Raw genomic sequence first — 12,085 nt, 5'->3', positions numbered from 1 at the left:
GTCCATTGCCCCATCTGATTAAGATCGCGTTGTACTTCGCTGTCTGCTAAATTCCAGTTTTGGTGTCACCCGCAAACTTACGATCCATACCTTCTGTGTTCACATCCAAATCATATAGCCAAATGACAAAAAGCAGTGGACCCAACACCAATCCTTGTGGGACACCGCTGGTCACAGGACTCCAGTCTGAAAAGCAACCATCTACCGTTATCCTCTGTCTCTCACCTTCAAGCCAGTTCTGTATTCAAATAGCTAGTTCTCCCTCAATTTCACAAGATCTACCACTCTATTCACGTCCACTGCTCTGCCCTCATCAATCCTCTTTGTTACTTCTTCAAATTTCCCACGCACAAAGCCATAATGACTAACCCTAATCAGTCTTCGCTTTTCAAAATACATGTGAATCCTTTCCCTCAGAATCCCCTTCAACAGGCTCACCAGTCTAAAGTTCCCTGGCTTTTCCTCACCACCTTTCTTAAATAGTGGTACCACATTAGCCAACCTCCAGGCTTCCAGCACCTCACTTGTGGCTATTGATAATACAAATATCTCAGCAAAGGAGCGAGCAATCACTTCCCTAGCTTCCCACAGAGTTCTCAGGTACACCCGATCACGTCCCAGCGATTTATCCAACTTTATGCGAAGTCCATGAATAATAGGGGCAAAAATTTGTGATAAAGAACTGGAAAACTCTAATAAACTTGCGCAGTGAATGCGTAATTATCAAAGCAATTTCCATACCAGAGAAAAATCAGAGATCACAGAAAATTGCAACATAGAGAGGTCCATTCAAGATCGTCATCCCATCAGTTACAAATAGGTTACCATCAGAGAAAACAAACCTCACCTTAGTTGTCAGCTGTGACTTAGTGACAACACTCTTGCAGAAGACAGAAGGTCATAGAGTTTCATTGGAGAAACCTTCTTTCAGATGAGATTTTAAACTAAGGCCCTGTTTGCCCTCTGATGTGGTTGCAAGACACCTTTCAGGACTACTGTGAACAGCCAGAAGATTCTCCCTCATGTCCTGGTTAATATTCATCCCCGAGTCAAGGTTACCAAAACAGATTAACTCATTGATGTTTGTGGCATCTGGCGGCCACGCTTCCTGACACTGCAGTAGTGACCACACTTTAAAACTGCTTCACTAAATATCCAGCAATTAAAAAGATGGTGGATTAATGGTTCAGTGGTTAGCACTGCTATCTCACAGCATCAAGGACCTGGGTTCGATTCAACCCTCAGGCAACTGTCTGGTGAGGAGTTTGCACATTACAGACAATGTCTCAGACGCCAACATCACCATCCCTGGATATGTCCTGTTCCACCATCAGGACAGACCCAGCAGTGGTGGCAGCACAGTGGTATACAGTCAGGAGGGAGTCGCTCTAGGAATCCTCAACATTGACTCCAGACCCCACGAAGTTCCACGGCTTCAAGTTAAAATGGGCATGGAAACCTCCTGCTAAAAACCACATGCCATCCACCCACAGCTGATGAATCAATACACCTCAATGTTGAGCAACACTCAGAGGAAGCACTGAGGATGGCAAGGGTACAAAATGTACTCCGGATGGGGGGGTTTCAATGTCCACCAACTGTGGCTCGGCAGCAGCACTACTGATCGAACTGGTTGGGTCCGAAAGGACATAGTTGTTAGACTGTGTTTGCGGTAGGTGGTGAGGGAACCAACAAGAAGGAAAAACATACTTGACCTCATCTTTACTAATCTGCCAGCTGCAGTTGCATCTGTCCATGACAGCATCAGTAAAAGCGACGACCACACAGCCCTTGTGGATAAGTCCCAGTTTCACATTGAGAACAATCTCCATCACTTTGTGTGGCACCATAACCATGTTAATCAGACATCACACTGATTTAGCAACTAAAACCTGGGCAGCCATAAGGCGCTGTGGGCCATCAACAGCAGTAGAATTGTACTCCAGCTCAACCTGTAACCTCATGGCTCGACATATTCCCCACTCAACCATTACCATCAAGCCATGGGATCAATCCTGGTTCAATGGACAGTGCAGGAGGACATGCCAGGAGCAGCACCAGGCAGACCTGAAGATGAGGTGTCAACCTGGTGAAGCCACCAAACAGGGCTACTTGCACACCAAACAGTGGAAACAGTGAGTGATAGACAGAGCTAAGCAATCCCACAGCCAACAGGTCAGATCTAAGCTCTGCAGTCCTGCCACATCCAGTTGTAAATGGTGGTGGACAATTAAACAACTCATAGGAGGAGGAGGCTCCACAAATATCCCCATCCTTAATGACAGAGGAACCCAGCACATCAGTGCAAAAGGTAAGGCTGAAGCATTCTCAGCAATCTTCAGCCAGAAGTGCCAAGCAGATGGTCCATCTCAGCCTCCTCCTGTGGTCCCAGCATTACAGATACCAGTCTTCAGCCCATTCGATTCACTCCACGTAATATCAAGAAATGGTTGGAGACACTGGATACTGCAAAGGCTACGGGCCCTGACAACATTCCGGCAATAGTACTGAGGACCTCTGCTCCAGAACTTGCCGCTCCCCGAGCCAAGCTGTTCCAGTACAGTTACAAAACTGGTATCTACCCGACAACGTGGAACATTACCCAGGTATGTCCTGTACACAAAAAGCAGGACAAATCCAACCCGGCCAATTACTGCACCATCAGTCTACTCTCGATCATCAATGAAGTGATGAAAGGTGTTGCCAACAGTGTTATCAAGCAGTACCTGCTCAGCAATAACCTGCCCAGTTTAGCTTCCACCAGGGTCATTCAGCCCCTGATCTCATTACAGCCTTGGTTGAAACATGGGCAAAGGAGCTGGATTCCAGAGGTAAAGTAACAATGACAGCCCTTGACATGAAAGCTGCGTTCAACGGAGTGTGGCATCAAGGAGCCCTAGCAAAATTGGTATTAATGGGTATCAGGGAGCAAACTCTCCAGTGGTTGGAGTCATACCTGACACGTAGGAAGGTGGTCGTGGTCGTGGGAGGTCAGTCATCTCAGCTCCAGGACGTCTCTGCAGGAGTTCCTCAGGGTCGTGTCCTCAGCCCAACCATCTTCAGCTGCTTCATCAATGATCTTCCCTCCATCATAAGGTCAGAATTGGGAATGTTCACCGATAATGGCACAGTGTTTAGATTAGATCAGATTAGATTCCCTACAGTGTGGAAACAGGCCCTTCGGCCCAACAAGTCCATACCGCCCTTTGGAACATCCCACCCAAACACATCCCCCTATAACCCACACACCCCTGAACACTACGGGCAATTTAGCATGGCCAATCCACCTAGCCTGCACATCTTTGGACTGTGGGAGGAAACCGGAGCACATGGAGGAAACCCACGCAGACACGGGGAGAACGTTCAAACTCCACACAGACAGTTGCCCGAGGCTGAAATCGAACCCGGCTCCCTGGTGCTGCGAAGCTGCAGTGCTAACTACTGAGCCACCGTGCCGCCCCAATGTTCAGCACCATTCATAACTCTTCAGATACTGAAGCAGTCCGTGTTCATGTCCACAAGCTCTGGGCAATATGCAGGTTTAGGGTGACAAGCAGCAAGTGACATTCACACCACACAAATGCCAGGCTATGACCATCACCAATAAGAGACAATCTAACCACCGCCCCTTGACATTCAATGGTGTTACCATCACTGAATCCCCCACTGTCAACATCCTGGGGTTCACCATTGACCAGAAACTCAACTGGACTCACCACATTAACAAGAGCAGGCTTGAAGCTAGGAATACTGCAGTGAGTACCTCACTTCCTGACTCCCCAAAGCCTGTCTGCCATCTACAAGGCACAAGTCAGGAGTGTGATGGAATACTCCTCACTTGCCTGGATGAGTGCAGCCCCAACAATACTCAAGAAGCTTGACACCATCCAGGACAAAGCAGCCTGATTGATTAGCACCACATCCACAAGCATCCACTCCCTCCACCACCGACACTCAGTAGCAGCAGTGTGTACCACTGCAAGACGCGCTGCAGAAATTCACCAAAGATTCTCAGACAGCACCTTCCACCACTTCTATCTAGAAGGACAAGTGCAGCAAATACTTGGGAACACCACTGCCTCCAGGTTCCCCTCCAAGTCACTCACTATACTGACGTGGAAATATATCGCTGTTCCCTCATTGTCGCTGGGTCAAAGTCCTGGAATTCGCTCCGGAATGACATTGTGGGTCAAGCCCACAGCACAAGGGCTGTAGCGGTTCAAAAAGGCAGCTCATCACCACCAGGTCATGAATGCGGGCCCAGTCAGCGACGCCAATATACCACAACTGAATATTTTTAAAAATTCTTCTGATGTCTACCAGGGTTTCCTCTGTGTGCTCCGGTTTCCTCCCACAGTCCAAAGATGTGCAGATTAGGTGGATTGGCTATGCTAAACTGCCCATAGTATCCAGGACATGCAAGTTTGGTGAGTTAGCCATGGGAATATGTCAAATTATAGGGTAGGGCGGTGGGATAATCTTTGGAGGATCGGTATAGACTCGATGGGCGGAATGGCCTGCTTCCACACTGTGGGGACTCTAACTGCAAGCATGTTGTAGATATCCTTATCATTTGTGATTTCCAAATAAGCATATAGTTGCACAGTTTTTTTTAATATTCAACCTATTTTTCTCATCAGCCTGTTCAGAGATGTTATTAAACACTTCTGGAATGGGTGGGACTTTGAGCCCAGGCCTTGTGGTCCAGGGGTAGGGACACTACCTACTGCTCCACGAGAGGGTGTTGATTATTCTCCAAACTACATTCATCAGTGAACTTCTGCAATGCAGCTATACAAGAGAAGCTGGGTAACATTTTTCTTCCTGTCTGTGTACGGCAGAGGAAGAAGAGAATCATTTGACCTTCCTCCAGTGGTTTCTTGTGATACTGGTTAGTATGGCCAGTATGTCACCTGCTTCATGTTACATTGTCAGCAAACATGGAGAAAAAGGCCTTGCAGATGAATTGATCCCATTCCATGGTTCAGTTCAAGGTTTGGCGGCTCAGCTCCCTATCTCCCAGAAAGATAACTCAATAAATCGCCTGTCAAATGTGCAGCTCATTTTTCAGCAGCTGCCTCCTTTAGAATGACATTTCTCTAATCTCAACAACTCAGCAGCCAAAACCCAATCATCCTTCTAACCAACAATAAATTTCATTTCTTTGCATTCTTAATGTTGCGAAAAAAAAATGCTTTTTTATCGAAACCTCACAGCCAGCCACAGAGGCAAATGTTCATCAAAAAGTTGGCTTTAAGAGGCAAAAACCATCTCCTCTGCCAGCAGTAAGTTGAAAACTTATGTTCATGCTCTGAGCATGACAGACTGCAGTCCGATCAGAACGAATGAATTCTTCAATGTCAGTAGGATGTCTGTCTGCAGTGTGTGCGCCTCAAAGTAGAGATCACATGTCTACAGTAGGCCAGGACGGACACTGTAGATGACTGCATTTGAGTCCAAACATAAATCAGTGATGATGTGATGCTTTTGTTATCTAACATAGCCCTCTATCATGCAGACACTGAGTTCGAATTCTCAGATACTTCTTCCCATCTGGACTATAAGAATCAAGTCAGTGAAGTTGCTGACCTTGTCTCCCCTGTAAGTTGTTGGTATGCAGCTTCACACCTTACAGTTCCCAATCCTGAACTAATAGTCTGCTTCTATCTTATTATACTTGCTGTTCTATCCCCCCCCACTCCCTTCACCAGCAGTTCCAAAGAAGAATTATTGTTAACTTTTGTGAAGAATTATTGGGAATCAGTAACTCTTTTCATTGGAGAAAAGGAGGAGGAGAGGGGACCTAATTGAGGTATACAAGATAATGAGAGGCATAGATAGAGTCGATAGCCAGAGACTATTTCCCAGGGCAGAAATGGCTAGCACGAGGGGTCATAGTTTTAAGCTGGTTGGTGGAAAGTATAGAGGGGATGTCAGAGGCAGGTTCTTTACGCAGAGAGTTGTGAGAGCATGGAATGCGTTGCCAGCAGCAGTTGTGGAAGCAAGGTCACTGGGGACATTTAAGAGACTGCTGGACATGCATATGGTCACAGAAATTTGAGGGTGCATACATGAGGATCAATGGTCGGCACAACATTGTGGGCTGAAGGGCCTGTTCTGTGCTGTACTGTTCTATGTTCTATGTTCTATCCCCTTTTTAATACAGAACAGGTACATTCAATATTATGATTATTTTGGGTTACTCGATAGCTCTCATGCATGAGCAAGTTGTTATTGTCATCTGCTTCTGCATCTCCACTACATATATGATCATTAATCATGCTAGTCTCTTATTAGCATTTGTCTGTGCTGTTATTGGCTGATCATCTGACACAGGGAAGTGTCATCCCTGTCATTTGTTGCTGCTGTTACTCTTTCAGGAATTCTTACAGCTGTTACTCCTTCAGAAACTGAGGCCCACTGTTGCCCATAACAATGTTGGGAATGTATAATGTGCTTTCAGGCATTCAGGATTCTTGGCTGTTGAGGTCAAAATTAACTAGTTCATCTTCTAGCACTGAGAATTGTAGTCTACGCATAATCAGGTCCTGCAAGGTCTACTCTCAACTCCATCAATGATTTAGTCTGCCGATGAAGGGTTTAGGTCCAAAATGTTGACTTTCCTGTTTCTCGGATGCTGTCTCACCAGCCTCACATCTATAGACTCTGGCTTCCAGCATCTGCAGTCCAGTCTGCTTTGTCATGTATCATCAGCAACTCACTAAGTTTGCTTTCTTTGGTACAGTGCACTGGCTGTTATGATCCTTTATTTACTTAATCATGTTTGACCAGTACAGCATGTCTCTTGCCTTCCTCAAACTTGACTCAATTCTTTGATGGCCTGCAATGGCTGTCCTTTAGCTTTTCTCCTCATAACTCTTAGGGATATGACTTTACTGCCTTTGTACAAAATGCAATCATGTGCTGTTAATTTATCTCTGCATGCTCAGCATGCGCTTATAGCAAAAGCAGTGTCCTTGATGCTTTTGGACCAACCACTCATTCACTCTTTCTCAATCTGAACGTAATGTCATTCAATTTACGTTCAGGCTCTGAACGTAAATGTGAGCAATTGTCCCTGAGGCATCAGGCCTGTTCCAAGTCTTGTCCTGCTGGCAGCACAATGCAGGGTGACCTCATCCAATTTGCTGCAGCATTTCAACAGTGACATGACCATCACAAATTGCTGGATTTCAGTGAATGCAATTTCTTGTTCTCTGCTCTTATACCACATCCTTGGATATAAGTTGATGTAATTATTCAAACTCTGACGACAAATGAAGCATAGATTTTGCTAAGCAGTTGACAAATTTAACAATTTTGCTACACTACTTTTACATCTGGTGTTGTTGAATTGCAGACACAATGGCATCCAGGGGAAGCCTTTTGCTTCCAGAACATGGTCCATGTACTTGGCTTCATGCTTCTTTAATTGCAATATCTTCTTTTTCCACTCCATGCGGTGCATTTTTTTCAATCCGTCAGACAAGATTTTACATGTCATCAGCAAACGTCTCTGCATCCATAAACAAACACGTCACCCACTGAAGTGTCCACTTCAGGTAGATTACTAAATATTTCATGTTGTTGCTACTAATATTCCTCCAGAGCCACAGATATGATAAATGGTATGAGTAGCAATTAGCATATCCAAATGTGCATGTAGAGCATGGTTAGAAATCTGCGGCTTTCATCCAGCTTCACTTTCCCATAATGATTCAGGATTGTGCATTCACTTCACAACTTTATCTAGATCCTTTCAGTTAAGGCATATTCTTGGATTTTCAGTTTTTTTTCTTTGCTACCATGCTGCTAATCCATAGTGCAGGAGCTGACACTTTCTTGATTCTTTCTTTCCTTTCCAGCTCTTCTATTTTGTCTTTCAGTCTGGCCTTTAGGGCAGCTGAAACTTTCCTCAGCAGATGCTGAATTAGTTGTGTTTTCTCATTTACTTATTTACATGTTCTGCTGGATTACACTTTAAGCCTGTAAATGCATCATTGTACTCCTCTATGCTTTGTTCCATGATCAATAGTTCAGGGTACTGTGACACGCCACACATTTATTTTGGCATGTTGGGGGTTATCAGTCCCAGTTCTAGACTTGTTCCAGCTGAGTTAAGTTGCTTTAGCTGGCTACCTATAATCTGGAATTCCAGACTGTCATTTACATTACTGGTTTGGACACAGACTAAGACTAATTTATCCTCTCAGCACAACTAGAGTGCAACCACACTGCCACAGCCTTACTTTTGGGGGTTTCATTCTTGGATTGCACGCTGAACTTCACACATGACATCCAAACAATTTATATGGCAGCCTTAAACCTTTTTTATTTGTTCACAGAACGTGGCCATCAGTGACTAATCCAGCACTTATTGACAATCCCCAGCTGCCATTCGGAAGGTGGTGGCGAGCTGCCTTCCTGAACTGCCGCAGTCTTTGTGGTATAGGAAGCCCATAATGCCAGCAGGGAGAGGATTCCAGGATTCTGATTCAGCAACACTGATAGAATGACGATATACTTCCAAGTGAGGATGGGTGAGAGGCTTGAAAGGGAATTTGCAGGTGGTGGGGGTGGTCCCATATACCTGCTGCGTTTGACTTTCTGGACGGAAGAGGTTGCGAATTTGCAAGATTGTCTTGGTGAGTTACTACAGTGCATCTTGTAGATGGTACACACTGCATGACACTGTGTGATAAAGACAGAATGTTGAAGGTGGTCAATGAGGTGCCAATCAAGCAGGCTGCCTGATCTTGGATGATGTCAAGCTCCTTGGGCGTGAAAAGTATGGGGTATTCCATCACAGTCCCAATGCATGCCTCATAGGTGGTAGACAGTAGGTGAATTACACACCACAGAATTCCCAGCCCTTGAACTGTTCAATTCCTGGTTCGCTCTTGTTGAAGATCATAGAATCTGTACAAGTATGGCCATTCAGTCCAACAAGTCCACACTGACCTTCTGAATAGCATCCCACCTAGACTCACCCTCTCCCAATCCCTGCATTTCCCATAACCAATCCACATAGCTGTACATCTTAGGGAGGAAACCGGAGCACCCGGTGGAAACCACGCAGACCTGAGGAGAACACGCAAACTCCACACACACACACACACACACACACACACACACACACACACACACACACACTCGCCCGAGGGTTGAATCAAACCTGGATCTCTGGCACTGTGAGGCAGCAGTGCTGACCACTGTAAGGGTATGACCCCCAAAACAGTCACTTGCTTGTATGCGCAGCGTGCTAATGGTACTTGCCACTTTTTAAACTCAAGCCTGAATACTGTCCATGTCTTTTCAACACTGAATACTTCAGTGTCTGAAGAGTCACACAAACATCATACAATCTTCAGTGAACGTTCCTATTTCTAATTTAATAAAATGTCTCAAGCAGTTTCACAACGCAAATAAACTAAATATGTGAAACTGAGCCACATAATATGCAGACAATGGCTTGATGGTATTGTCACTGGATTGGTAATCTAGAGTATCAGATAATGCTCTGGGTTCAAATCTCAGCATAGCAGATGTTGAAATTCAAATTCAACAAAAACAATCTTGAATTATAACTCTAATGATAACCATGAAACCATCACCAAAGTCACACAAGTCCATCTGGAACACTACCCTACCATCCTTGCCTCATGTTACCAGGCTTACATACTCATAGCAATATGATTATTGACTCTTAACTGCCCGCTGGAATGGCCCACCAAGCCACTCAGTTCATGGGCAATTAGAGATGACCCCATAAAAAGGAGATATTAATTCAGATAACCAAAACCCTGATCAAATAGGTAGGTGTTTAAAGGAGGATAGTAGGAAATATAAGAGAATTTTAGAGTTTAGTACTTTAGTAATTGAAAACACCATCATAAATGATGAAATAATAGCAGCAATGCTCAAGAGACCAGAATAAGCTAAGCTTTTATATGTCAGAGGGTTACAGATCTGGAAATTAACAAGTTATTGAGGGATGATGCTATGAAGGGTTTGAAGACAAGAATGATAATTTTAAATCAGGATTATACTTGTACAGGACCCAATGCAGTGAGCACACCGAATGTTGGGAAATCAAACTTGGTGCAAACTGGGACATGGGCAGCAGATTTTTGGATAACTTCAAGTCTGCCAACATGTTGTAATAGTCAAATTTGGTTGCAACAAAGGCGTGTGTGAAGATTTTGGCTATAGATCAACTCAAGTAAAAGCAAAGTCAGACCATGTTGTAGAGGTGAGAAAGGTGATCTGTATCATGGTGCAAATATATTTATAGATTATCATCATGGGGTCAGATGACACCAAGTTGCTATTGATGGAGGAGCATGTAATCAGTGTCTTTTGAGAGTCATACAGCAAGGAAATATATCCCTCAATCCAACCAGTCCATGCAGACCATAATGCCAAACTAAACTAGTCCCATTTGCCTGTGCTTGGCCCATATCCCTCCAACTATATCTTATTCATGTACTGATCCAAATGTCTTTTAAACGTTGTAACTGTATCTAAATCCACCACTTCCTTTGGCAGTTCGGTCCAAACACAATCGGTGTAAAACATTTGCCCCTCATGGCCCTTTTAAATCTTTCCCCTCTCACCCAATCTTGAAATCCCCCACCCTAGGGAAAAGACTCCTACCTTAGGTGTAGCGCTCATGATTTTATAAACCTCCAATAAGTTACCCCTCAGCCTCTTATGCTCCAGTGAGAAGAGTTGCATCCTATCCACCTCTCCCTGTAACTCAAACCTCCATTCAAGGGACAGAAAACAATGAATTAGGTTCTCCCTAATTACAGGGAATTTTTGCTCATCCTGTTAGCAGCCCAATTACTCAGCAGCGCTGGAGGAGTTGAGATGGTGGCGAGGCATCTTTGACTACACTAGACTGTTTCTGGATTACATTCATAAATAAATACATCTCAAAGGGCAGCTGGTAAATGAGAAACAGGAGTCAGCCAAGGACATACTCCTGTATAAGGAGTGTGGCACTGAGGGACAGGACTGCACATTGTAAAAAAAGTGAGATGAAGCATCTGTTAGAAATCTGTCATTTCAGACACATGTTAGAAGGTGGTAATGAGAAGACAGGAGATCTATGATACAAATTAGTTTATTCCCCCCACTACTTACTAAACTTGTAAAACTAAATCATTTAGACAGATTGAATGCTTCAGCCTGTGTTGATTTAACTTATCCCTCTATGATTGTGGTGGTGTTCAGTGCTGTTGGTCAATTCGGGTTTCAATCTTCATTGTAACACAATGTTCCTTGATGGAAAAATACAAGTGTGAACATTGCCCAAAATTAGGACAAGGAACAGCAGCAAGGCACCCAACACAGTGAACACCCTCGCAGGTTCGATTTGTATAGTAATGTCCATGAATTGAAGAAGCAGAGCACATGACAGCTCAGTCAGAGTTAACAACTGTCATTGACGTAGCAATTTTAATATAGTGAAAAACAGCTCCAGATGCTTTGTTAAAGCAATATTGAGCAAAACACGACAAAACGGCACACAGGGATGTATTTAAACTTTAGATACACTATTTATGTAAAGATTTTCAGAATGCCAGGATTAAACAGGACAGTGTTAAGTGAGGCAGAGAAGCTTACAAAGGGAATACCAGAGCTCAGGTGACTAAAGATAAAGGCATGATTGCCAATGGAGAAATCAAGGAAATCAAACCAGGAATACAGAAGAGTCCAGTATTTGTGACACAAGGAGATGTAGAAATGAAGCAGGCTAGAGTGAGGGAGTCTGGGTGAGGCCGAGGACAAGTCCAAATGCAAGAATGAAAATATGAATACTTGACCCACTGCATCTCAATGAGCTCAGGGCTGATGGGTGAACGGGCCTCGAGGCTAGTTAGCATGCTGGAATAAGAATGTTAGATGAGCCAAAGTGGACAAAAAGGTAAGAAGCTAACCACAACAACATTAGAATAACTGTGCCCCGAGCTAATAAAAGCATACGTGTGGATTTTAGCAGGTGGTCTGAAGCAGGTGCAAGGGTCCACTGAACATCCAGGTTGTGAACTGTTTGATTCAGCGTCTGGCCAGCCGTGAG

At 44.3% G+C, this 12,085-nt stretch overlaps 1 protein-coding gene across 1 annotated transcript in view; it reads right to left on the bottom strand.

Annotated features, from left to right (window-relative positions):
* Window positions 1-12,085, bottom strand: part of mrps18a (mitochondrial ribosomal protein S18A) — an 89,802-nt gene that overhangs the window by 29,634 nt on the left and 48,083 nt on the right. The window lies entirely within an intron of this gene.

Source organism: Stegostoma tigrinum, chromosome 4, assembly GCF_030684315.1.
Source record: "Stegostoma tigrinum isolate sSteTig4 chromosome 4, sSteTig4.hap1, whole genome shotgun sequence".
Taxonomy (NCBI): Eukaryota; Metazoa; Chordata; class Chondrichthyes; order Orectolobiformes; family Stegostomatidae; genus Stegostoma; species Stegostoma tigrinum.
The sequence above is the reverse complement of the archived record's forward strand: the minus strand, read 5'-3'. Positions and strand labels throughout refer to the sequence as shown.